Raw genomic sequence first — 27,495 nt, 5'->3', positions numbered from 1 at the left:
TCAGTTATGCCTGATTAATCTAGAGTGATATGAGGGTCTGCAGTGAGTGTGAACTACTGAAATCCCATCAGTTTCAAAGAGGACTTAAGCTTTAAAGATGATATGGTCAATGTTCTACACCAAAGTTTTAAAAGTAAAGCTGTATTGAATGGAGGACTAAATGTTCAAAGAGTGGAAAGTGATGAAGAAATGGGAATGAATGGATAAAACAAAAATTAAAATTTTCTGTAGGAAAAAGTGTAAAGGATGTTGCTCCATGGAAAGCATCTTAGGAAGCCTTCCTTGGAAGTTTTATAAAGTGATCTAGATTCCAGAACAATAACTGTTTATATAAATTGACTTCTTTGGGTCTCTGAATCTCCTTAAATTCATATTTAAATATGTACATCTATTGAAAACTGAATTGACCTAATGGTAAAGAGTAGCTAGGGTTCCAACATTCCATTCTCGATCCTGCAAGTTACAAGTTATGCGATCTTGGAAAACTACTTAACCTTTTAAGTTTACCAATTTTCTCTTTTATAAAATGGGCACAATAATACATCTCTGTTTTCCAGTACAGATTATATAAGATAGTGCATCTAAGATATTTAGTATATAATTGCCACAGTAGATGTGCTAAATAGATAGCAGTGACTATTATCACTATAATTCTTTAATCAATTTGTCAATATTATAAGATGATTTGTTTCTACTCTAAGAACAAAACAAAGGTAAGAATCATTGATATAGAACAGTAAGTAGTTCTCAACATGTGTTTTGTGGAGCTCTTAGTCCCCCAGACCATTCAAGGGTTTCTGAAAGATAAAAGCTATTTCTATAATACAACAGGTTTATTTTTATTTTTGTTGTGCTAACATTTGCACTGATGTTGCAAAAGCAATTGTAGATAAATCTACTGATCTCTTGACACAAATCAGGGCAGCAGCGCCAAACTTTAATAATGGTCAGCGTATTCTCTTGTTATATGTACTTCTAATTCTTAAAAAGTCCATTTTACATAAGGTCCTTGATAAATAAAATGAATTTTATTTATTAAGGTCCTGTTCTTCAGTAAATATCTTTTTAAATATTATTTATAACTGAATATGAAATACACATAAAGCAATTTTACTGCACAAATAAGCATGACAGTGATCTCTAGGTAAAGCACGTATGCAAATTCTTTCCCATCTTTCTTCCTTTATTTTTGGCAGAATACTATTTTTATTTGAAAGAACAACTGAAGAAAAATTACGGCTACACACATGAGTATTTGGGATCTTTTTTTTTTTTTAATGAATGATGTGAATCCATCAGTTCAGAAAAGCAACTCGCAATATTTGTTGCAAGTAATAGAATAAGATTGCCAAGTGGAAATTTATTTTGAAAAACTGTATTTACCATGGTGAATTTGAAAGTGTCCCCAAACTTACAGACATTTCTGATAGAATTGGTGGGATATAAATGAATATGATTTTTTGACTTTGTAAATTATATCAACATTCAAAAAATCTATGTAACTCAATAAACCAATATTTTCCAAGTAACAAACGTATGATGTTACAAAATCAATCGTACATGTGTAACTGGTATTCAAAATGCAAGACAGACCTATGAGTTTTAACATTACATAGTATAAGAAAAGCTCATTGATAGGACTTCAAATTCTACACAGCAACTAATCTTAAAGAAACCACCATATGTCAAGTATTGGTACAGTATCAAAGAAGAATATACATAATTGGAAAGGCTATTAAATGCTTCTTTCCCAACAATACATCTGTGTGAAGATAGATTCTTTATATGCTTCAACCAAAGCAACATATGGCAAAAGAAACGCAGATGTAGTATGAGTGTCCAGCTGCCTTCTTCGGTCTGTTCTTGGCTGGGTGTGTGTTATAATTTATACAAACTGATGATTAATTATTTATACAAATTGAGCCTCTAGAAGGATAGAGAGCTTAAAAAAGAGATTGCATGAACTTATGTGCCTATTGCTAATGAATGTTGGTTAAGGTTTAACGCATACACATAATTTGTTGGACAGTGTTCTTAAAGGTCCAAGATCAAATTGAAAAAGGTTAACTCACCAGTATGTCCTGAAATGCTATTGCTTTAGATTTTCCTCAATCACATTTTACTGAATTATCTTTCATGTGTATTTTATATTTTATTTTGAGACTTTTTTTCCCTATGAACATGATATCACACTCAAGTGCAAGATTCATTTCAGATTCAGTTCAGTTCAGTCACTCAGTCGTGTCCAACTCTTTGTGACCCCATGAATTGCAGCACGCCAGGCCTCCCTGTCCATCACCATCTCTCGGAGTTCACTCAAACTCACGTCCACTGAGTTGGTGATGCCATCCAGCCATCTCATCCTCTGTCATCCCCTTCTCCTCCTGCCCTCAATCCCTCCCAGCATCAGAGTCTTTTCCAATGAGTCAACTCTTCGCATCAGGTGGCCAAAGTACTGGAGTTTCAGCTTTAGCATCAGTCCTTCCAAAGAAATCCCAGGGCTGATCTCCTTTAGGATGGACTGGTTGGATCTCCTTGCAGTCCGAGGGACTCTCAAGAGTCTTCTCCAACACCACAGTTCAAAAGCATCAATTCTTCGGCACTCAGCTTTCTTCACAGTCCAACTCTCACATACATACATGACCACTGGAAAAACCATAGCCTTGACTAAACGGACCTTTGTTGGCAAAGTAATGATAGAATTAAAACTGTAAAAATGAAAGTGTTAGTCACTCATTTATGTCTGGTTCTGTGACCACATGAACTGCAGCCTACCAGGCTCCTCTGTCCATGGAATTCTCCAGGCAAGAATACTGGAGTGTGTAACAATTCCCTTCTCCAGGGGATCTTCCTGACACAGGGATCAAACACAGGCAGATAGAATTAAACCTTAAAGTAATTGAATTTGAAAAGGAAATTTATGACTGGGGGGTTAATTAGTATTTGCTATCTCCTATAGCTAACAATAGGGGTTTCCCTCATAAATCAGTTGGTAAAGAATCTGCCTGCATGCAGGAGATCCTATTCTTAGGTCAGGAAGATCCCCTGAAGAAGGAAATGGCAACCCACTCCAGTATCCTTGTCTGGGGAATCCCATGGACAGAGGACTCTGGCAGGCTGTAGTTCATGGGGTCACAAAAGTCAGACATGACTTAGCAACTAAACCACCACCATAGCTAACCATTAAAATCTTTGGTTTTACACATGGACATCACCAGATGGTCAATACCAAAATCTGATTGATTGTATTCTTTGTAGCCAAAGATGGAAAAGCTCTATACTATCAGCAAAAATAAGAACATGAGCTGACTGTACCCCAGATCATGAACCCCTTATTGCAAAATTCAGACTTAAGTTGAAGAAAGTAGGGAAAATCACTAGGCCATTCAGGTATGACCTAAATCAAATCCCTTATGATTATACAGAGGAAGTGACAAATAGATTCAAGGGATTGGATCTGATAGACTGCCTGAAGAACTATGGACAAAGGTGTGTGATATTGTACAGGAAGCAGTGATCAAGACCATTCCCAAGAAAAAGAAATGCAAGAAGGCAAAATGGTTGTCTGAGGAGGCCTTACAAATAGCTGAGAAATGAAGAGAAGTGAAAGGCAAAGGAGAAAATGAAAGATATACCCCTCTAAATGCAGAGTTCCAAAGTATAGCAAGGACAGATAAGAAAGTCCGCTATCAATGCAAAGAAATAGAAGAAAACACCAAAATGGGAAAGAGTAGAGATCTCTTCAAGAAAATTGGAGATACCAAGGGAATATTTCATGCAAAGATGGGCACAATAAAGGACAGAAATAGGATGGACCTAACAGAAGATATTAAAAAGAGGTGGCAAGATTACACAGAAGAACTATACAAAAAAGATGTTAATGATCCAGACAACCACAATGGTGTGATCACTCACCTAGACCCAGACATACTGGAGTGCAAAGTCAAGTGGATCTCAGGAAGCATTACTATGAACAAAGCTAGTGGATGTGATGGGATTCCATCTGAGCTATTTCAAATCCTAAAAGATGATGCTGTGAAAGTGCTGCACTCAATATGCCAGCTAATTTGGAAAACTCAGCGGTGGCCACAGGACTGGAAAAGGTCAGTTTTCATTCCAATCCCAAAGAAAGGCAATGCCAAAGAATGTTCAAACTACAATACAGTTACACTCACTTCACATGCTAGCAAGATAATGCTCAAAATCCTTCAATCTAGGACCAAGAACTTCCAGATGTACAAGTATATAAACCAAGAATTTCAAGATATACAAGCTGGATTTAGAAAAGCCAGAGGAACCCAGATCAAATTGCCAACATCCGTTGGATAATTTAAAAAGCAAGAAAATTCCAGAAAAACATGTATTCTGCTTCATTGATTAAGCTAAAGCCTTTGACTGTGTGGAGCACAACAAACTGTGGAAAATTTTTAAAGAGATGGCAATACCAGACAACCTTACCTGTCTCCTGAGAAACCTGTATGCAGGTCAAGAAGCAACAGTTAGAACTGGACAAAGAACAATGGACCTGTTCCAAATTGAGAAAGGAGTACATCAATGCTGTATATTGTCACCCTGCTTATTTAACTTCTATGCAGAGTACATCATGCGAAATGCCAGACTGGATGAAGCACAAGCTGGAATCAAGATATCAGGGAGAAATAGCAATAACCTCAGATATGCAGATGACACTACCCTAATGGCAGAAAGCAAAGAGGAATTAAAGAGTCTCTTGATGAAGGTGAAAGAGGAGAGTGGAAAAGCAGGCTTAAAACTCAACATTCAAAAAATGAATATCAATGAACATGGTATATTTCTCCATCTATTAGTGTCCTCTTTGATTTCTTTCACCAGTGTTTTATAGTTTCCTATATATAGGTCTTTAGTTTCTTTAGGTAGATATATTCCTAAGTATTTTATTCTTTTCATTGCAATTTCCTTAATTTCTCTATTTTCTCATTATTACTGTATAGGAATGCAAGGGATTTCTGTGTGTTGATTTTATATCCTGCAACTTTACTATATTCATTGATTAGCTCTAGTAATTTTCTGGTGGAGTCTTCAGGGTTTTCTATGTAAAGGATCATGTCATCTGCAAACAGTGAGAGTTTTACTTCTTCTTTTCCAATTTGGATTCCTTTTATTTCTTTTTCTGCTCTGATTGCTGTGGCCAAAACTTCCAGAACTATGTTGAATAGTAGCAGAGACACTGACCACCCTTGTCTTGTTCCTGACTTTAGGGGAAATGCTTTCAATTTTTCACCATTTAGGACAATGTTTGCTGTGGGTTTGTCATATATGGCTTTTATTATGTTGAGGTATGGTCCTTCTATTCCTGCTTTCTGGAGAGTTTTTATCATAAATGAATGTTGAATTTTATCAAAGGCCTTCTCTGCATCTATTGAGATAATCATATGGTTTTTATTTTTCAATTTGTTAATGTGGTGAATTACATTGATTGATTTGTGGATATTGAAGAATCCTTGCATCCCTGGGATAAAGCCCACTTGGTCATGGTGTATGACCTTTTTAATGTGTTGTTGGATTCTGATTGCTAGAACTTTGTTAAGGATTTTTGCATCTATGTTCATCAGTGATATTGGCCTGTAGTTTTCTTTTTTTGTGGCATCTTTGTCAGGTTTTGGTATTAGGGTGATAGTGGCCTCATAGAATGAGTTTGGAAGTTTACCTTCCTCTGCAATTTTCTAGAAGAGTTTGAGTAGGATAGGTGTTAGTTCTTCTCTAAATTTTTGGTAGAATTCAGCTGTGAAGTCGTCTGGACCTGAGCTTTTGTTTGCTGGAAGATTTCTGATTACAGTTTCAATTTCCATGCTTGTGATGGATCTGTTAAGATTTTCTATTTCTTCCTGGTTCAGTTTTGGAAAATTGTACTTTTCTAAGAATTTGTCCATTTCTTCCATGTTGTCCATTTTATTGGCATATAATTGCTGATAGTGGTCTCATGATCCTTTGTATTTCTGTGTTGTCTGTTGTGATCTCTCCATTTTCATTTCTAATTTTATTGATTTGATTTTTCTCCCTTTGTTTCTTGGCAAGTCTGGCTAATGATTTGTCAATTTTATTTATCCTTTCAAAAGTCTATAAGCAATAAATGCTGGAGAGGGTGTGGAGAAAAGGCAACACTCTTACACTGTTGGTGGGAATGCAAACTAGTTCAGCCACTATGGAGAACAGTGTGGAGATTCCTTAAAAAACTGGAAATAGAACTGCCTTATGACCCAGCAATCCCACTACTGGGCATACACACCGAGGGAACCAGAATTGAAAAAGACACGTGTACCCCAATGTTCATCACAGCACTGTTTATAATAGCCAGGACATGGAAGCAACCTAGATGTCCATCAGCAGATGAATGGATAAGAAAGCTGTGGTACATATACACAATGGAGTATTACTCAGCCATTAAAAAGAATACATTTAAATCAGTTCTAATGAGGTGGATGAAACTGGAGCCGATTATACAGAGTGAAGTAAGCCATAAAGAAAAACACCAATACAATATACTAACACATATATATGGAATTTAGAAAGATGGTAATGATAACCCTGTATGTGAGACAGCAAAAGAGACACAGATGTATAGAACAGTCTTTTGGACTCTGCGGGAGACAGAGAGGGTGGGATGATTTGGGAGAATGGCATTGAAACATGTATAATATAAGAAACGAATCACCAGACCAGGTTCAATGCAGGATACAGGATGCTTGGGACTGGTGCACTGGGATGACCCAGAGAAATGGTATGGGGAGGGAGGTGGGAGGGGGCTTCAGGATTGGGAACACGTGTACACCTGTGGTGGATTCATCTTGATGTATGGCAAAACCAATACAGTATTGTAAAGTAAAATAAAGTAAAATTTTTAAAAATGAATATCAAGGCATCTGGTCCCAACACTTCATGGCAACTGGATGGGGAAACAGTGGAAACAGGGACAGATGTTATTTTCCTGGACTCCAAATCACTGCAGATGGTGACTGCAACCATGAAATTAAAAGATACCTGCTCCCTAGAAGAAAAGCTATGACCAACCTCGACAGCATATTAAAAAGCAGAGACATTATTTTGCTTATAAAAGTCTATATAGTCAAAGTTATGGTTTTTCCTGTAATCATATATGGTTATGAGAGCTGGACATAAAAAAAGCCGAGCACTGAAGAACTGATGTGTTGGAATTGTGGTGCTGGAGAAGACTCTTGAGAGTCCCTTGGACTGCAAGGAGATCAAACATGTCAATCCTAAAGGAAATCAACCCTGAATATTCACTGGAAGGACTGATGCTGAAGCTGAACCTCCATTACTTTGGCCACCTAATGTGAAGAGCCGACTCACTGGAAAAGATCCTGATGCTGGTAAAAATTGAAGGCAGGAGGAGAAGAGGATGACAGAGGATGAGATGGTTGGATGGTATCACTGACTCGATGGACATGATTTTGAGCCAGGAAATAGTGAAGGACAGGGAAGCCTGGCATGCTGTAGTCCATGGGGCTGCAAAGAATCGGACAGGACTGAGGGACTGAACAACAACAAAATTTTTGGAAAACCTAGTAATCTGGAGAAGGCAATGGCACCCCACTCCAGTACTCTTGCCTGGAAAATCCCATGACGGAGGAGCCTGGTAGGCTGCAGTCCATGGGGTCGCTAAGTTGGACATGACTGAGCAACTTCACTTTCGCTTTTCACTTTCATGCATTGGAGAAGGAAAGGGCAACCCACTTCAGTGTTCTTGCCTGGAGAATCCCAGGGACAGGGGAGCCTGGTGGGCTGCCGTCTATGAGGTTGCACAGAGTTGGACATGACTGAAGTGACTTAGCAGTAGCAGTAATTAATCATTAATTACTGCTCACTATTATGGACCTTATGAATGAGAAGGGAAAGTGACTTTCCAAGACTCAAACATCTACATAATTTTAAATATAATTCAAAAACTATATTCAGTGCTTTCCTCTCATATCCTTACTCTCTAGGTAACAGTAACCTTACCTTTCATTTCTAGGTTATAGAAGGACAAGAGGGAAGATGTTTATGTGTGAATTATCTTTCTATATGTGAATTATCTTTCATAAATCCTTGAGGGAATTTACTTTTTTTAGTCATGATTCTAAGTCAGACCATATTTAACAACTGCTTTTTTCTTTTTTTTCAATTTAAATTCCTGCATGTTATTCTTGGGGGAAAAAAGATACAGTGATCACTTTGGTGAGTATAACAGTTGTTCTTGACTCAAACTTTCTATATCATGCTATTCAGAATTCCACAAAAGAATAAAAATATTTAAATCATATCAATAAGTTCATGTAAGTTCTTGGAATTATCCCTCAGTTAGTTCTATGCTAGCTCAAAAAATAATGTAAAACTTTTATGAAAGTGACAAGTCGCTTAGTCATGTGCGACTCTTTAAAACTCATGGACTAGTTGTGTGTAACTCTTTGAGACCCATGGACTGTAACCTGCCAGGCTCCTCTGTCCATGGAATTCTGCAGGCAAGAACACTGGAGTGTGTAGCCATTCCTTCTCTAAGGGATATTCTGGACCCAGGGACTGAACCTAGTTCTCCTGCATTGCAGGCAGATTGTTTCCTGTCTGAATCACCAGAGAAGCCCTTCCATGTTCTTTGTTAAAATAAAAGAATTAAACTTTGGGTGATAAACAAATATCATCACCACGGTGAGATGTCAACTTACTGTTTTTCCTTAACATCTTGCTACGATATCAAACATTATTGAAAGTTAGGCAAGCCTGCGGTGGGCAATATATTTGCATGTGTTTGTGAATATTAAGGGTCTGCAAGATGAATTGGGGCCCTTGTGATAAAGCATTTCTTGAATACTTGCTTGTTCCAAATCAGAAGATTTGAATACCAGGTGTGCATGTCCTGCCACATTCTTTTTCGTAATTTTGCTTCCTTATGCTGATACCCTACATGGAAATTTCAGATTAGTATTTCAGTCGTATTACTTTTCTCTGTGAGTTCATTTATTAACATAGAACATACAGCTTGTGATACAACCCCATATGTGTGCTTTCAGCAATCTGATCCATTTTTAAAAATTCTGTGCAATATGATGGCCAATGACAGACTTACATCTTGAAAGTATTTACATGAAAGTGATTTTTTAAATGTGCTCAGACATGACATATTTTCATACTATTGAACTGAAGAAATGGATTCTTAAATACTTTGAAGTCATTTCTATTAAAAATAAATATATCATTTTCTTTCCAAATATCAAGATAAGTAATAGTGTTTGGTGATACTGCCCTGAAAGGGAATTTTAATCTTCAACTTGTGATGGTAATTTCTAACAAAACTATCTATCCTTCAGTTGTTGCAGCTGTAAAGCTGAATGTCAAGTTCACAGTTTGCATATTTGTGCAGATTTGTTTAGAAAATGGGCTCTGTTGTGAACTTGTTTCAAAATTGCCAAATGGGTGTGTAATGAAAACACATCTGCTAAACAAAAGAGAAAGACTAAGTTTGAGAAAGGAATTAGCAAGAAAACATTAGTTTAAAAAGTTCTTTTATAATTAAATTGTGTTGCAAATGAAGTGGATCTTTTCCCAAACACGCTCTTCATAGTATCCATAATCATCAAATAGCAGGCACTCCAGACAGAGCCAGAAGCAGATCAGCCAAAAGGAATTAAGAATAAAGCAGAAGAGAGGGTGGCAATGGAGGTGAGGTTGCAGTGGTGCGATCCTCCAATGTCACACACCAACGATCCACTTTAGCATGATGTTTAAAGAAAAAAACAAGATGACTCTGTGTGCCTTTCATAACATTATACAGGAGGTGCTGATCAAAACCATCTCCAAGAAGAAGACACAAAAAGGTAAAATAACTGTCTGAAGAGGCCTTACAAACAGCTGAGAAAAGAAGAGAAGTAAAAGGCTAAGTAGAAAAGGAAAGATAGATCCATCTGAATGCAGAGTTCCAAAGAAGATCATGGCATCTGGTCCCATCATTTCATGGGAAATAGATGGGGAAAGAGTGGAAACAGTGGCTGACTTTATTTTTCTGGGCTCCAAAATCACTGCAGATGGTGATTGCAGCCATGAAATTAATAGATGCTTACTCCTTGGAAGAAAAGTTATGACCAACCTAGATAGCATATTCAAAAGCAGAGACATTACTTTGCTGACTAAGGTCCGTCTAGTCAAGGCTATGGTTTTTCCAGTGGTCATGTATGGACGTGAGAGTTGGACTATAAAGAAAGCTGAGTCCCAAAGAATTGATGCTTTTGAACTGTGGTGTTGGAGAAGACTCTTGAGAGTCCCTTGGACTGCAAGGAGATCCAACCAGTCAAACCCAAAGGAGATCAGTCCTGGGTGTTCATTGGAAGGACTGATGTTGAAGCTGCAACTCCAACAATTTGGCTACCTGACCTGGAGAGCTGACTCATTTGAAAAGACCCTGATGCTGGGAAAGATTGAGGGCAGGAGGAGAAGGGGATGAGAGGATGAGATGGTTGGATGGCATCATTGACTCAATGGACATGGGTTTGGGTGGACTCCAGGAGTTGGTGTTGGACAGGGAGGACTGGCGTGCTGTAATTCACGGGGTCGCAAAGAGTCGGACACGACTGAGCGACAGAACTGAACTGAACTGAGGCTTCAACAGTATGTGAATTGAGAACTTCCAGATGTTCAATCTGGATTAAAAAAGGCAGAGGAACCAGAGAACAAATTGCCAAAATCTGTTGAATCATTGAAAAGGCAAGAGAGTTCCAGAAGAACGTCTATTTCTGCTTCATTGACTACTCTAAAGTCTTTGACTCTGTGGATCACAACAAACTGTGGAACATTCTTCAAGAGATGGGAATACCTGACCACCTTGCTGCTGCTGCTAAGTCGCTTCAGTCGTGTCTGACTCTGTGCGACCCCATAGACGGCAGCCCACCAGGCTCCCCCATCCCTGGGTTTCTCTAGACAAGGATACTGGAGTGTGTTGCCATTTCCTTCTCCAATGCATGAAAGTGAAAAGTCAAAGTGAAGTCGCTTAGTCATGTCTGACTTTTAGCGACTCCATGGACTGCATCCTACTAGGCTCCTCCGTCCATGGGATTTTCCAGGCAAGAGTACTGGAGTTGGATGCCATTGCCTTCTCCACCTTACCTCCTGAGAAACCTGTATGCAGGTCAAGAAGCAACAGTTAGAACTGGACATGGAACAATGGACTGGTTCCAAACTGGGAAAGAAGTACATCAAGGCTGTGTATTTTCACCTTGCTTATTTAACTTATGTGCAGAGTACATCATGCAAAATGCTGGACAGGATGAAGCACAAGCTGGAATCAAGATTGCCAAAAGAAATATCAATAACCTCAGATATGTAGATGACACCACTCTAATGGCAGAAAGTACAGAGGAATAAAAGAACCTCTTGATGAAAGTGAAAGAGGAGAATGAATAAGCTGGTTTAAAACTCAACTTTTAGATAATGGATGATCTGGTGACATCACGTCATGGCGAATAGATGGGGAAACAATGGAAATATTAAGAGACTTTATTTGGGGGGGCTCCAAAATCACTGCAGATTGTGACTGCAGCCATGAAATTAAAAGACGCTTGCTCCTTGGAAGAAAAGCTATGAAAAATCTAGACAGCATATTAAAAACCAGAGACTTTACTGACAAAGGTCTGTATAGTCAAAGCTTTGGCTTTTCCAGTAGTCACATATGGATGTGAGAGTTGGACCTTAAAGAAAGCTGAGAACCAAAGAATTGATGCTTTTGAACTGTGGGGTTGGAGAAGACTCTTGAAAGTTCCTTGGACTGCAAGGAGATCAAAGTGCCCAATTGATCTAAACTGCCTTTAGATCAATCCTAAAGAAAATCAACCCTGAATATTCTTTGGAAGGACTGATGTTGAAGCTGAAGCTCCAATACTTTGGTCACCTGATGAGAAGAACTGATTCATTGGAAAAGACCATGATGCTGGGAAAGTTTGAAGGGAGGAGGAGAAGAGATGACAGAGGATGAGATGGTTGGACGGCATCACTGACTCGATGGACATGAGTTTGAGAAAACTCTAGGAAGTAGTGAAGGACAGAGAAGCCTGGCGTGTTGTAGTCCATGGGGTTGCAAAGAGTAGGACACAACTCAGCAACTGAACTGGTGTTTCTTTCACCAATTGGTGGAGCAAAAATTTTTAAAGAGATTTCTCTGATTTTCTTTCATTCAGGGTGTCAGTATTTTGACTGATTCAAGTGCCACCTCATCAGTGAGATATTTCTCTCAATATGAATTTGTACAAAAACAAGTATACACAAGTATATGTACATATGTGTATGTACGTGCATACTGAGAAAAAAACCTTACTGGTAGCATATACATACTTGCAAGTACCCTTCATGACATCTTATTCCACTCCCTCCCCACTTTTCTTTCGTTTATACCATTTAACATACCATGTATTTCCTTGATTATTTAATATCTACTCCACCCAAAATAAAAGCCTCATAAGAACAGCAGCTATCTCTAATTCTCTAGTATATCTCTCAAACCAGTATCTGACACAGGGTGGACATCCTTAAGAATGTGTTATTTAGTGAATGAATCGGTCAATCAAATACAAGCTTCCTTTCACACTAAGAGAAATATTATAACCATCTGTCCAGAGTGCTTTGGTGTACTTCTCTCTGGGTAAAGAGATTTCATGTTTCTCTAAAAATAGCCACATTTCTTAGAAGAACACTCCAAAAATGATTAAAATATCTTTGTACATATGGAAGCATATCATGTCTTCCCTGTACATTATTTTCATATGAGAAATAAATTTGCTCCTAGCTTATAAACCTGTACGTGGCCATTGATTATTATAATCAGTCTTTCTTCATGCACTGTATGAGAATTTAAAATTTTCTATACATCTTTATAAGTGAAGCTTAGTGATGCCTTCTCCAAAGAGCTTTTTTCTATTTGAATAAGCTAGCCTTAATAGTATTAATTCAAGAAGGGAAGAAGGCAGGAAGGAAGGAAAGATGGGGGAGAAAGGGAGGGCGGAAAAAAGGGGAGAGGGTAGGAAAGGGAGGGAGGGGAGAAAGAAAGAAAGAAATTCACTGATGGCATTATAGAACATGCTTCTCAATTTTCTCTTTCTTAATGATAAAATTGTAAATAATAATTAGACACCAGAGAACAAAATTGATCACTGAGTTCCCTTTCACCAAACTCAAAGTCTGCCAGGAGCAGAAAGGAATGTTTTCAAATGTAAAGCCAACCAATTACATTATCCCCCAAGGTTAAAACCCCACAGTAGCTTCCCATAGCTGATAAATGGAACAACTGCATCCAAAGCACAGCCTCAGCGTCCACTAGGCCTGTTAGTTGCTTATCTCCTTAGTCTCAATCACCACTCTCTTACGTTGTCTATGCACTCAGGCCAAACTGCCTCCTCTCTAAATTCTCCACTTTCCTTGTAAACACCAGGCCTTTGATCTTACCATTCTGTTTATAAAGCTCTTTTTCATCCCACTGCCTCCTATGAACGCTAGAAGCTTCGCCTTACCTCCTCACATTCTAGGCCAGGTTCCTTTGCTACATAGAAAGCCCCTCTCTTTCCATCTCCCTCTCTCCCCTCCTTTCTAGCACATATCTTTGTTCATAATCATACATCCTTTTGCACTCTCATTTGACTAATATCTCTTTTCCCAACTAGTCCATAGCAGAGCAGGGCTGCATCTCTTGCTCTTCAGTGTTTCCTTTTAGCCTCAAAACAGTGCCTGGCATATGTAATACAGGAGGCCATTAATACTTGCTGAATAAACGAAAACATTGTTTTCACTGCATTGCTAATGCAAGTCAGCCATTATCCTAAAATACTCTTTGCTTAATACAGCAGTAATTAAAGTATGAAATTGTGTTTCTAGCTTCTCCTTGTTGGGATAGGCATAGGTAGTTTAGGAGCAGTAAATGTAGAAGTGTCAGACATGGAGAAGTATCATTATCACGGGCTTCCTACCTGTTCTGAGTTCCTATAAGTCCACTTAATGACAAGACACTCATTTCCATTGGGAATAGAGAAGGCAGTAGCACTGATGAAAGAACACTGAATTGGTTTTGCGTGTGATCTTCAAGAAAAGAATTTTATGACAAAATGTTGACAGTAATGAAATTAACAAAAGAGGGAAAGTAAGAAAATGCACAAAAAAACCCCACCCAGACCCTGCTGAACATTTCCAGGGAAATAAATATTTAGTTACTCCATAGTGAGAATGCCATGTTTTGTGATGTGAAATGTTTCATGCCTCACAGCACAGAAGTTAAGAGAGATCAGTCAGTAATCAAAGAGCAACACCATTTGTTAATCAAAGCAAGAGATGACACAAAGATGATAGATGAAGTGTCTCTTTAGAAATGGTAAAAAATGAATGAAGACTTCAGACATTAAAATCAATCTGGCTTCCCCCTGGGATTTCTGAGAAGATTTTATATTTTTCTCATAGCTTTATATGCATTTAAGCCCAGAAAATGCCTCGCTTTCAGTACACACTCAAATCAACAAAAATGATTAGAATATACAGAGAAAGGAGATTGGGCATTGGCTGAGCTTTTTTATCCTGGCTCTTAGATTGACTAGTTGTGTAACCTTGACAAAATCCCTTGATCTCTCACTTGAGTCTTACTTACCTATAATACAGAATTTAGTGAGAAACATACAAATGACTGTAACTGTACCTCCTAACACAAGATGGAGAGGTGATGGCTGTTAATGTCTTCTTTCACTGTATATATATATGTGTGTATGTGTGTGTGTGTGTGTGTGTGTGTGTGTGTGTGTGTGTGTGAAATCAAGGTATGCATCACAGTGCTGAGAAGGCTTTCTTTGGTGTCCCTCCAGAATCTCTTCCTAACCTGCCCAGTGATGCATGGAATGACTCAGATGGGGAAGAGCATCTCATTCTATAATTAGCATTAGAAACTAACATTCAAGTCACCCTGGGAGAGGTGACACAAAGAATTTCATACTAAGACTTAAACAGATTTCAAGGAGCTCTTTTTCTGAAAGCAAAATTCTGACAAGGTTAAGACGAGAAGAGGAGTGAATGCTGACTAATGCAAAAGAATAGAAATGAGAAGACTTAGAGCACCAGGGGCACATGTTGCTTATTTCACATCTTTGCCTGAAGCTGGCCCAAAAGAGTAACTTGGAGAGGACAGTGACACAGACTCCAACTGTTGGTGGCAAGCACCTCATCTTTATTCCCAGGAGAATGCAAGTTTATAGGGTTGTGCTTTGGGCCCATTTCACACCGAGACTACTTAGACATATTAGCAATGGTGCCCACCCCTAAGAATTGCACCTATGAGAGCCCATCTGATTATAAAATAGCAAAAGGAATATACTGGAATATGAGCATTTACAACATGAAGAGCAATGATAGTTCAGGTAGGGTTAATGTAACTTTTGCTTGGTTTTGGCTATGTTCTTATATAATTTCTGTTTTCCTATTTGTCAGAAGAAAAGCATGCTTTAAAAAAAAATCCATAGAATACGGAGACATTCTGGGCATTTAACGTACCCTTTGCTTAATAATAAGAACCCATTGCTAAGAATCACAGTACAGATGGCACATGCAATTACTAGGACAATGCAGAGCTTCCAACAGTCTCATTTTGTCTGATTTTGATAAAATAACAATCCAATGAAAATGAGTTTCTGTATTCTGGCATATTTCAGACTGAACATTAAATAACAGTGTCTTGTTCTGTATCCAAAGTTAGTTCACAATATCTCTGTCCTCAATACCCTTCAAGCCAAGTTTTTCCCTGTTTCCATGAACTTTTCTTTGTCTTTTGCCAAAATCACTGAGAAAGAGTAAGGTGCAAATAAAGTTCAGGAAGCTACTGACTCTCTGCGAGTGTATATAACCGATGCCATGTTGACCAACATTCCAGAGGCCTGTGGAAAACACAGAGATGGGTAAAAAGAATTCAAAAAATTAAGTTATTGATATTTCACAGAGAACCAGCAATCTGACAGCAGTGACAAGGTCTATTTGGAAACCTGATGGATGAGACAGATATATCAGTCAGAAAGAGAATTATTTCTGGGACCACTGAGGTCATCTTTCCCAAAGCCTTTCACTGGAGTGATATTTACTAGGCAATTCCCACTCCCGGGACCTTTCTCAATGGACATCTTAAAGACACAGATGGTTTTCTAACACATTCAGGTGTTTAGAGTCCCCTCCCCTCCTGCACCAAACAACCTGCTTCTTGGCCGTGTTTAACAATCCAAGAATCCTTCCAAGACTTGAAATCCAAACTCAAATCCTGTCAAGAATGGCTATCCTTATGATGATGCGTTCACAAAATTGCTTCCAGACTAGATGGAGGAAGGAGGATGGAGAGAAAGAGAAAAGATAATTATAGTGAAATACAGGATCTGTATACCCTAGTGTGCCACTATAATGCATTATAACTGCCAATTCTTGGTATTGCTTTGAACTTAAGTATTGGGTTTCCCTATTGGCTCAGTGGTAAAGAATCTTCCTGCCAATGCATGAGACGTGGGCTTGACCCCTGTGTTGCGAAGATCCCCTGGAGAAGGAAATGGCCACTCACTCCAGTATTCTTGCCTGGGAAATCCCATGGACAGAGGAGCCTGGCAGGCTATAGTCTATGGGGTCACAGAAGAGTCGGACATGACTTAGTGACTAAGCAATAACAACTGAATGCCCTTGAATGGGTCCAAGAAGGACTTTCTTAATAGTAAAAGCAAAAGTGAAGTCTCTCAGTCATGTCCTACTCTTTGTGACCCCATGGACTGTAGCACACCAGGATCCTCTGTCCATGGGATTTTCCAGGCAAGAAGACTGGAGTGGGTTGCCATTTCCTTCTCTAGTCTTAATATTAAAGAGAGAATTAAACAGTAGTCAGAGACTAGCATGGACTTTTGTGTTTCAGTCTCCCAACTATACATGGCGGGCAGACTATCAGAACAGAGACTATTGAGTTATAGATTTACAAGGGGCTCCTAAAAATCAGTTAGTTCCTACTTCTTCTCCCATGTAAGCAAGATGTTCTGAATCTTTTTAATAAATAAAAATAAAATCTTATCTAAAATATCTCTGACAACTACTGTTTCTCCTCAATAAAATGTTCCGTTTAGAAAGCTTCCAATGTGTAAGTAAAGTTTGGCTGTAATTTAAAATAATTTATTTTTTATCTTGTTTCAACATTTTACATATTACTTTCCACCTTACACATATGTATGCCTATTTCTGTTGTATTTTAGATAAAGATATTAGATGATTTTTACCTTGGTGATAAGATTAGAATTTTTTAGAATTGCACTGTCATTTTTGATGCTTAAGTTAGTGACAATTCAATCTTTATAAATATGCCTCTTTATGTGGTGTGTACCTGGGTGGTTTTCAGTGCCAAGGGTGGCAGTGAAGAAAATTCTTGAGGTAAAAGCTCATTTTGTGACCTGATTCCTCCAAATCAGTTTTTGCAGCAATTTTACGTCAACTGTATTTCTCTATTTTCCTTAGTTTCTCTACTTGAAACTAAGCTCATGGGGTGGGGGGGGGGGGGGGAATGCCTCTTAATTAGACATGGATAATACAGAAGGAGGGGGAGAAAAAGACACAATATCTCTTATGCACTGCTCACCATTTGCTTCAGGGATATTTTTGAGAGCAGAAATTAAATCAATGACCAAAAATGTCTGGAACCAGGGCTTTGCTGACTTGCAGACTCTGCCCGTCTCCACAGCCAGGCTGGGTGGCTCTGGCCACTCAGGTAGGCAGCCCTGCCAAACAGAACATGCCAGCAAGGTGGGGCTCTTGGGCAGCCCTGCTGTCTCCCCAGAACTCTGCAAGAAAAACCCTCATAGGATTCCTGAGAAACGCTCAAACCAATCAGGCTTAAGCCTGCAAGGAACTCACGCTCAGTCACTGCAGATGCCATGTGCATCTGTTGGCTGCTTTAACTCAAGTCCCCAGTGAGGCTGAGGAGAAAACGAGAAGTATCAGTTCTCTCAATTCCTGAGACATTCCTGCTCCTCCTTCACTATAAAGGCATGACCTTGCCCAACCCTTCAAAAGGCCATCTAACCCTGGTTCTCTGACTCTCCCACTGTCTCTTGTCTAGTTCTGGAACTGGATCTGGGGCAATAAAAGGGGCTGTGAGCAGGCGACATATGTGTAACTAAACTCATTAGCAGCAAGAGCCAGCTTAGGTCTCATGGGACTGATGCTTAAAGCTGTGGCTCCAGACACTGCAAAACTGCCATGAAGTGGAGATTTGGCAACATGTGTGTCAATTGGATAATTGCAAACTGCCAAGCCAGGTCATTCAGGTCAATCATATTCCAGCTGGGAACTGAATTATTTAATCTGGCTGTCCCAAATAATCAGATTAACTAGAAAACTGCCAGGCTGGTTAGATTTTTATCTGTAAATATAAAACAGCAAGACAAGGAAGTCTCATACATTGCAGTTGGCAAAGAGTTTTAAAAGTGCCACCAGATTCTTCTTATAAAGTGCTTTCTGGCAATCTAGAAGAGACATGGCATGCATGTACTACCCTGCAGGATAATGTCACCTGTATCCTAGGGTATGTTTAACACCTTGCCCTCCATAGCTTTTCCATTATGAGGGAAATTAATAATGGAACTCAAGCAGCTGGAGATGCTATTTTTGGTGATCAAAGACAAACAATTTGGTTCTTGGATATTGTTTTCCCTTATGGAACAAAAATTTTAATTTGTACTATTAGTGTGCCCTCCCTCCAACCAAAGGAAAATTAGAATAGAGTGTGGATCCTAGAACAGGTTTTATTTCTGGGCCCACTGGTGATTAATCATTGATATCTCTGAAGTGAAAGTGTTAGTCAGTAGGTCGTGTCCCAACTCTTTGCGACCCCATGGACTGTAGCCTGCCAGGTTGCTCTGTTCATGGGATTCTCCAGGCAAGAATACTGGAGTGATTTGACATTCCCATCTCCAGAGGATCTTCCTGACCTTGGGATTGAACCCTGGTCTCCGGCATTGTAGGCAGATTCTTTACTATCTGAGTCACTAGGGGCCCACTGGCGATTAATCATTGATATCTCTGAAGTGAAAGTGTTAGTCGCTCAGTCATGTCCAACTCTTTGCAACCCCACGGACTGTAGCCTGTCAGGCCCCTTTGCCCATGGGATTTTCCAGGCAAGAATACTGGAGTGGGTACACATTTCCTTCTCCAGAGAAAAGAAAGAAAACTGAAAGTTGCTCAGTCTTGACCCACTCTTTGTGCCCCATGGACCATACAGCTCATGGAATTCTCCAGGCCAGAACACTGGAGTGTGTAGCCATTCCCTTCTCCAGGGGATCTTCCCAACTTAAGGATCGAACCCAGGTCTCCCACATTGCAGGAGGATCCTTTACCAGCTGAGCCACCAGGGATGCCCAAGAATACTGGAGTAAGTAGCCTATTCCTTCACCAGATGGTCTTCCCCACCCAGGAATCAAACAGGGGTCTCCTGCATTGCAGGCAGATTCTTCACCAGCTGAGCTACAGGGAAGCCCTGTATGATATCTCTAACCCCTAAACAATTAGTTACGGTTTATACATAACTACTTTGACCCACAAGGGAGAAAATAAAAAGGGTAAATCTGAGTGTAAATTCTAGTCAATTATTTTTTCACTTTTCCCCATAGCCAAATTGGAGACTTGAAAATGTATGGCATAAAACTGCAAAGTCTCTTCACACTGAAGAAAGAAAGAATGAAAGAGCTCATTTAAAGTATCATTCCAGGTCAGAGCCTACCATTGTTTTTGTTTATCTCCAGCTTTGTGCTTATTTCTCCTCCCCAGGTTCTAGATCTTCTCTCAGGATTGACTTCATAATTGTACACATCCAGATCAATCTCAGAGCAATGGGGCCCCTCAATTCTGAACAGATTACTCTCCCCAGGATTGAAAATCTGTCTCATGTCTGCAAGGCTGTTCATTTCCAGCACTGTCAGCAAGATGGACAGTTCACAGTCAACAGGAAAAACTCCTTTTGGTCACCCATGGAATGGGAGCACATACATTATAAAGTAGAAATAGGTATTTATGGCCAGCTGTAAAGAAAACTCTAATTTGAGGAGTGAAAAGAACAGTGAACAATCATGTCAATCAGAGGCAATTGTCTACTTCTTCCTTTTGCTATTAATTTTTCCTACTCCCCCCCCCACCAAACTGGTAATTTAGACATTTCCTACAATAGATGTTCATTATAGTCCATAAATGTTTATGGATGTGCATTTAGAAAAACTGCTCTAAAGCTTGAATTTGAACAACGCCGTCACTTAAAGAGAAAAAAAAAAAAGCATCATTGACATCTGCTGAAGTGTTAATTTCTCTGAAAGCACAGAGGGTGTTAAACAGACTTTCTCTTGTTGAATGATACGTTTTAAAATTTTTGAAACAATGCCAAAGGGTTTTCATGCAGAGATTCTATCAGTGCATCCCTGACTTTCCTGAAATTTCTTTTTTTAAATTTTTATTCTAAATTTAAGGCTTTTGAAAAAAGTATATGTATTTAAATACCAGTAAAGCTAACGTGCATTAACAACATCAGGCATGATTTAGTCTTAAAAATTTGAGGGCAATGTTTTCTCCTAAGGAAAGTTTATTTATGGATATGTAAAGGGACTTTCAAATTAGCTTTGTTATATAATAGTAACAAGTGAAAGCAAAATGAAATAGTAAGGAATATTCTTTCCCTCTCATGATCCACTCTATCTACTCAAAGTAGTAGGATTCTACATGGTATAAATTTATGTCATTAAACATTTACTCTGCAGTCATTTCTAGCATCCACAGAAAAAGCTAGTCTCCAGTAAAACACAATCTCATCTTTCCTTTCAGTATGTCACCACCTCTCAAGTTTTAACTTGGGTTCTCCTGAAAGTGGTGTCTACAATACGTTCAGTGTTGGGAAGTGATTCAGGGAGAAGGAATGAAGGGCAGAGGAACTGAAGAAATAGGAAAGGAGTGAAAGCCAATTCAAAGATGTGTTCCCCAGACCATATTAAACAGTCCATTTGGGCTCACTTCTCTTGTCATGAGGAGCAAAGCAACTGGACAAATTCACCCACATGTAAGGGCCTAACTGGTTCATACCTTTTAGGAGTGGCTGGTCTTTCAAAGTAAAACATTTCTCTTATCATGGAGAACTGTGCATCATTTGGAGACACGTTTCTACCAGAGCAGTCTGCTCCATATTGACTAGAACTAATCATGGATGGAAACCATCTACTGCACCTACATATTTACATCCTTTTCCATCCTCTTGTTAGAATGGCATTATCAGTTCAGTCAGTCACTCAGTAGTATCCAACTCTTTGCAACCCCATGAATCGCAGCACGCCAGGCCTCCCTGTTCATCACCAACTCCCAGAGTTCACTCAAACTCATGTCCATCAAGTCGGTGATGCCATCAAGCCATCTCATCCTCTGTTGTCCCCTTCTCCTCCTGCCCCCAATCCCTCCCAGCATCAGGGTCTTTTCCAATGAGTGAATTCTTTGCATCAGGTGGCCAAAGTATCAGAGTTTCAGCTTTAGCATCAGTCCTTCCAATGAACACCCAGGACTGTTCTCCTTTAGGATGGACTGGTTGGATCTCCTTGTAGTCCAAGGGACTCTCAAGAGTCTTCTCCAACACCACAGTCCAAAAGCATTAATTCTTCAGTGCTCAGCTTTCTTCACAGTCCAACTTTCACATCCATACATGACCACTGGAAAAACCATAGCCTAAACTAGACAGACCTTTGTTGGCAAAGTGATGTCTCTGCTTTTTCATATGCTGTCTAGGTTGGTCATAACTTTCCTTCCAAGGAGTAGCATCTTTTAATTTCATGGCTGCAAGCACCATCTGCAGTGATTTTGGAGTCCAAAAAAATAAATTCAGCCACTGATTCCCCATCTATTTCCCATGAAGTAATGGGACCATATGCCATGATCTTCGTTTTCTGAATGTTGAGCTTTAAGCCAACTTTTTCACTCTCCTCTTTCATTTTCATCAAGAGGCTTTTTAGTTCCTCTTCACTTTCTGCCATAAGAGTGGTGTCAGAGTAATAATAGAACACATTAGTTTTCTTCTTTTAAAAAGAATTTCTTTTATTTATTTATTTTTGGCGGTGCTGGGTCTTTGACAACATGCAGGCTTTTCTGTAGTTACGGAGAGCAGGGGCTACTTTCAGTTGCAGTCTGAGGGCTTCTTCTTGCTGTGACTTCTCTTGTTGCAAAGCACAGGCTCTCGGGCACGCGGGCTTCAGGAGCTTGGCTCCCAGGCTCTAGAGCACAGGCTCAATAGCTGTGGCACGTGGGCTTAGTTGTTCCCAGTCATGTGGGATCTTCCCAGACCAGGGATCAAACCCATGCATCCTCCATTGGCAAGCGTATTCTTTACCACTGAGCCACTAGGAAAGCCCCAAATTTGGTTTTTAGAATGGATCAAGAGATGTTCCTTTTAGGCAAGTTTGGTGTAAGAGTGAGTTCCACCCTTTTTAATGTAGTCATATCTTCTTTCAGTTAATTCTGGTAATTCATATTTTTCTAGAAAAGCATATCTAACCATCTCATTTTCTTATTTTATGGTCCTTAGTGCAACTCTTTCCCGCTTTTTTAGTTAGCTCTATACAGTTATTAATCTATGAATTTTCCTCTGAGTTACTCCCTTAGCCAGATTCTATATACCTTCTTATGGTTATTGATTTTCTAATATTCTATATTGTACTGATCTTTCTACTGTGAACCAACAAATACTATGTAAATTATTTTAAGGTTTCTAAATGATTAGATCTTTAATGTTAATTTGTTGCTGAAATTTTCGATATATAGTAAAGCATTTAGCATAGGGGATATAAATCATAAAATATCTCTTTTCAGGAATTTATTAGCATGTCCAGTTTTGCCATGGCAAATTAACAGCCACTGGTAAAGAAGCTTCATTTCAATTGTAAAGCATATGTTTTAATATATTTAAATAAATTTTATTCTTTAATTCAGAGCACATGCACCATTATTTTTTTGTCAAATACTACATGATATTTTGGCACCCCACTCCAGTACTCTTGCCTGGAAAATCCCATGGACGGAGGAGCTTAGTGTGCTGCAGTCCATGGAGTCGCTGAGAATTGGACACGACTCAGTGACTTCCCTTTCACTTTTCACTTTCATGCATTGGAGAAGGAAATGGCAACCCACTCCAGTGTTCTTGCCTGAAGAATCCCAGGGACAGCGGAGCCTGGTGGGCTGCCGTCTATGGGGTCGCACAGAGTCGGACATGACTGAAGCGACTTAGCAGCAGCAGCAGCACATGATATTTTTAATTCTTTATTTCTTTCAATTTCTCCTTACATTTACAAATTGTTGCTTTATGTAATTCAATAAAATTTTATTTAAGGGGTGATTCATATCACTTAAATCTTTTATATAAATTATGTAATTTAAAATATAAAAAGAAGACCTTTATTCTCTTTTCTGCCTTTTGCTTTTAATTCATTGCTGATATAATTATTGTAACCAATGCCATCTTTTTCTTTTTACTTATGATTAAAGTTGTTTGTTTTCTTAAGCTTTTCATTTTGTACTGCAGTATAGCCAATTAACAATGTTGTGACAGTTTCAGGTATATAGCGAAGAGACTCAGCCATGAATATACATGTATCCTTTCTGCCCCAAATTCCCTCCCATTCAGGCTGCCATGTAACATTTATTGGAGACCAAGGGCTTCTTATAACTTGAATGCATTATATATGCTTTTTAAGTGCTTCAATACTTAATCATTTTGTGTTTAAGTACGTCATTTGGCGTTTTATTTTACAGTCTCATCTCCCATTTGCATTTATAATTGTATTTTTTTACTTAATTTACTTTTTAAATAATTTCTATATTTTTTATAATGCTTTCTTAATGTTTTCCTTTTTTCTAATTTGTGTCATATGGACTAATTTATTTGTTTGTTTTCATAATTTCTGCTGTTTTAGACCACATATATCATATTTTAAATCCAATACATGAGTTTTTTTAACATTTAAAATTATTTCAATGTATGTTGACTGGGATGTATTGATTTGAGAAAGAATCTATTGTATTAGGAATCAGTGAACTAAAACGGACAGGAATGGACAAATTTAATTCAGATGACCATTATATCTACTACTGTTGGCAAGAATCCCTTAGAAGAAATGGAGTAGTTCTCATAGTCAACAAGAGTCCAAAATGTTGTATTTGGGTATAATCTCAATACTGAAAGAATGACCTCAGTTTGTTTCTAAGGCAAATCATTCAGCATCACGGTAATCCTAGTCTATGCCCCAACCGCTGATGCCAAAGAAGCTGAAACTGAATGGCTCTATGAAGACCTACAAGACCTTCTAGAACTATCAACCAAAAAAGGGTGGTTTTCACCATAGGGGATTGGAATTCAAAAGTAGGAAGTCAAGAGATACCTGTAGTGACAGGCAAGTTTAGACTTGCAGTAAAAAATGAAGCAGGGCAAAGCTAACAGAGTTTTTCCAGAATGTGCTGGTCATAGCAAACACCCTCTTCCAACAACACAAGAGATGACTCTACACATGGACATCACCAGATGGTCAACACCGAAATAAGATTGATTATATTCTTTGGAGATGAAGATGGAAAAGCTCTCTACAGTCAGCAGAAAAAAAACCTGTAGCTGACTGAGGCACAGATCATGAGCTCATGAGCTCTTTATTGCAAAATTCAGGCTTAAACTGAAGAAAGTAGAGAAAGCACTAGATTATTCAGGTATGACATAAATCAAACCCCTTATGATTTTACAATGGAGGTGATGAATAGATTCAAGGGGTTAGAGCTGGTAGACAGAGTACCTGAAGAGCTATGGATGGAGATTGTACAGGAGGTGGTGACCAAAACCATCGCCATTAGAAAGAAATGCAAGAAGGCAAAGTGGTTGTCTGAGAAGGCCTTACTAACTGCTGTGAAAAGAAGACAAGTAAAAGGCAAAGGAGAAAGGGAAAGATATACCCATCTGAATGCAGAGTTCCAGAGAATAGCCAGGAGAGATAAGAAAGCCTTCTATCTTTGCAAATGCAAAGAAACAGAGGAAAGCAATAGAATTGGAAAGACTAGCAATCTCTTCATCAAAATTGGAGATACCAAGGGAAAATTTCAGGCAGTGATGGGCACAATAAAGGACAGAAATGGTAAGGACCTAACAGAAGCAGGAGAGATTAAGAAGTGATGGCAAGAATACACAGAAGCACTACACAAAAAAGGTCTTAATGACTAAGATAACCCTGATGGTATAGTCACTCACCTAGAGCCAGACATACAAGAGTGCAAAGTTAAGTGGGTCTTAGGAAGCATTATTACATAGAGAGCTAGTAGGGGTGATGGAATTCCAGCTGAGCTATTTCAAATTCTAAAAGATGATGCTATCAAAGTTCTGCACTCAATATGCTAGCAAATTTGGAAAACTTAGCAGTGGCCACAAAACAGGAACAGGTCAGTTTTCATTAGAATTCCAAAGAAAGGCAATGCCAAAGAATTTTCACATTGCTGTACAAGTGCTCTCATTTCAAATGCTAGCAAGGTAATGTTCAAAATCCTTTAAGCTAGGCTTCAACAGTATATGAACCAAGAAGTTCCAAATGTACAAACTGGATTTAGAAATGGCGGAGGAACCAGAGATCAAATTAGCAACATCTGCTGGATCATAGAAAAATCAAGGGAATTCCAAAAAACATCTACTTCTGCTTCATTGACTACACTAAAGCCTTTGACTGTGTGGATCACAACAAACTGTGGAAAATTCTTAAAGAAATGGCAATACCAGGCCACCTTACCTGTCTCTTGAGAAACCTGTATACAGGTTAAGAAGCAACAGATAGAACTGGACATGCAACCAGGGACTGGTTCCAAATTAGGAAAGGATTACAACAAGGCTGTATATTGTCATCCTGTTTATTTAGCTTATATGCAGAGTACATGATGCAAAATTCTGAGCTGGAAGATTCACAAGCTGGAATAAAGATTGTCAGGAAAAATATCAACAACCTCAGATATGCAGATGATACCACTCTAATGGCAGAAAGTGAAGAAGAACTAAAAAGCTTCTTGATGAGGGTGAAAAAGAGTGAAAAAGCTGGCTTAAAATTTAACATTCAAAACACTAAGATCATGGCATCCTGCCCCACCCATCAGCTCATGGTAAATAAATGGGTAAAAAGTTGAAACAGTGACAGATTTTATTTTCCTGGGCTCCAAAATCACTGCGGACAGTGACAGCAGCTATGAAATTAAAAGACATTTGCTCCTTGGAAGAAAAGCTATGATAAACCTACACAGCATATGAAAAAGCAGAGACATCGCTTTGCCAACAAAGGTCCATATAGTCAAAGCTATGGTTTTTCCAGTAGTCATGTATGAATGTGAAAGTTCAACCAGAAAGAACTGATGCTTTTGAACTGTGATGTTGGAGAAGACTCTTGAGAGTCCCTTGTACTGAAAGGAGATCAAACCAGTCTGAATATTCATTGGAAGAACTGATGCTGAAACTCTAATACTTTGGGCACCCATTGCAAAGAACTGACTCATTGGGAAAGACCCTGATGCTGGGAAAGACTGAGGGCAAGAGAAGGGGACGAGAGAGGATGAGATGGTTTGATGGCATTACTGACTCAATGAATATGAGTTTAAGTGTGTTCTGGGAGATGGTGAGGGACAGTGAGGCCTGGCAAGCTGCAATTCTTTGGGTCACAGAGATTGGGACCTGACTTAGAGACTGAACAATGACAACAAAGGTGGATATTGAAGGGGAAAGGAAAGAACAAGAACAGAGACAATAAAACCCATGGAATGCTCTGTGTCCTCTTAACTATATGATGAAATTATATTAGCTTTCTACTGCTGCCATGACAAATTACCAGTAACTGAGTAGCTAAATACAACACAAATTTATAAATTTCAGTTTCTATGGGTCAGAAGTTCAGTGGGCTCTGGGGTTTGCTAAGAGTCTCAGAGACTGAAACCAAGGTGTTGGAACTGCCCATGCTCCCTTCTGGAAGCTCTGGGAAAAAAATCAACCATGCTTATTCAGTTGATAGAATTCAGTTCTTCACAGCTATAGGACTAAGGTTCTGCTTCCTTGCTAGATGTCAGTTGAGAGCTGTTCTGTTTCTGGATGCCACCTGCATTCCTTGGCATCTAGTTCCCTTACTTCCTCAGTCTTCAAAGTCAGGAAGCATGGGTTGAATCCTTCTTACACTGTCTCTCTCTGATTGAGCCGGGAAAGCCTCCTCTTTTAAAGCATCATGTGATTAGACTCAAAGGAATAGTTTCCTCATCTCAAATTCCATTACCTTCATCATATCACACAACTTGTGCTATGCAATATAATGTATTTACAGGTCGCAGGGGCTAGGGAATAGACATTTTTGAGTGGACCTTATTCAGCCTACCTCAGAAGTGAAAGTGAGAATGTATTAGAAATCAGACCAAGTAGCATTAAGT

Source organism: Ovis canadensis, chromosome 5 (assembly GCF_042477335.2).
Source record: "Ovis canadensis isolate MfBH-ARS-UI-01 breed Bighorn chromosome 5, ARS-UI_OviCan_v2, whole genome shotgun sequence".
Classification (NCBI taxonomy): Eukaryota; Metazoa; Chordata; class Mammalia; order Artiodactyla; family Bovidae; genus Ovis; species Ovis canadensis.
Note: the sequence above shows the minus strand (reverse complement) of the source record.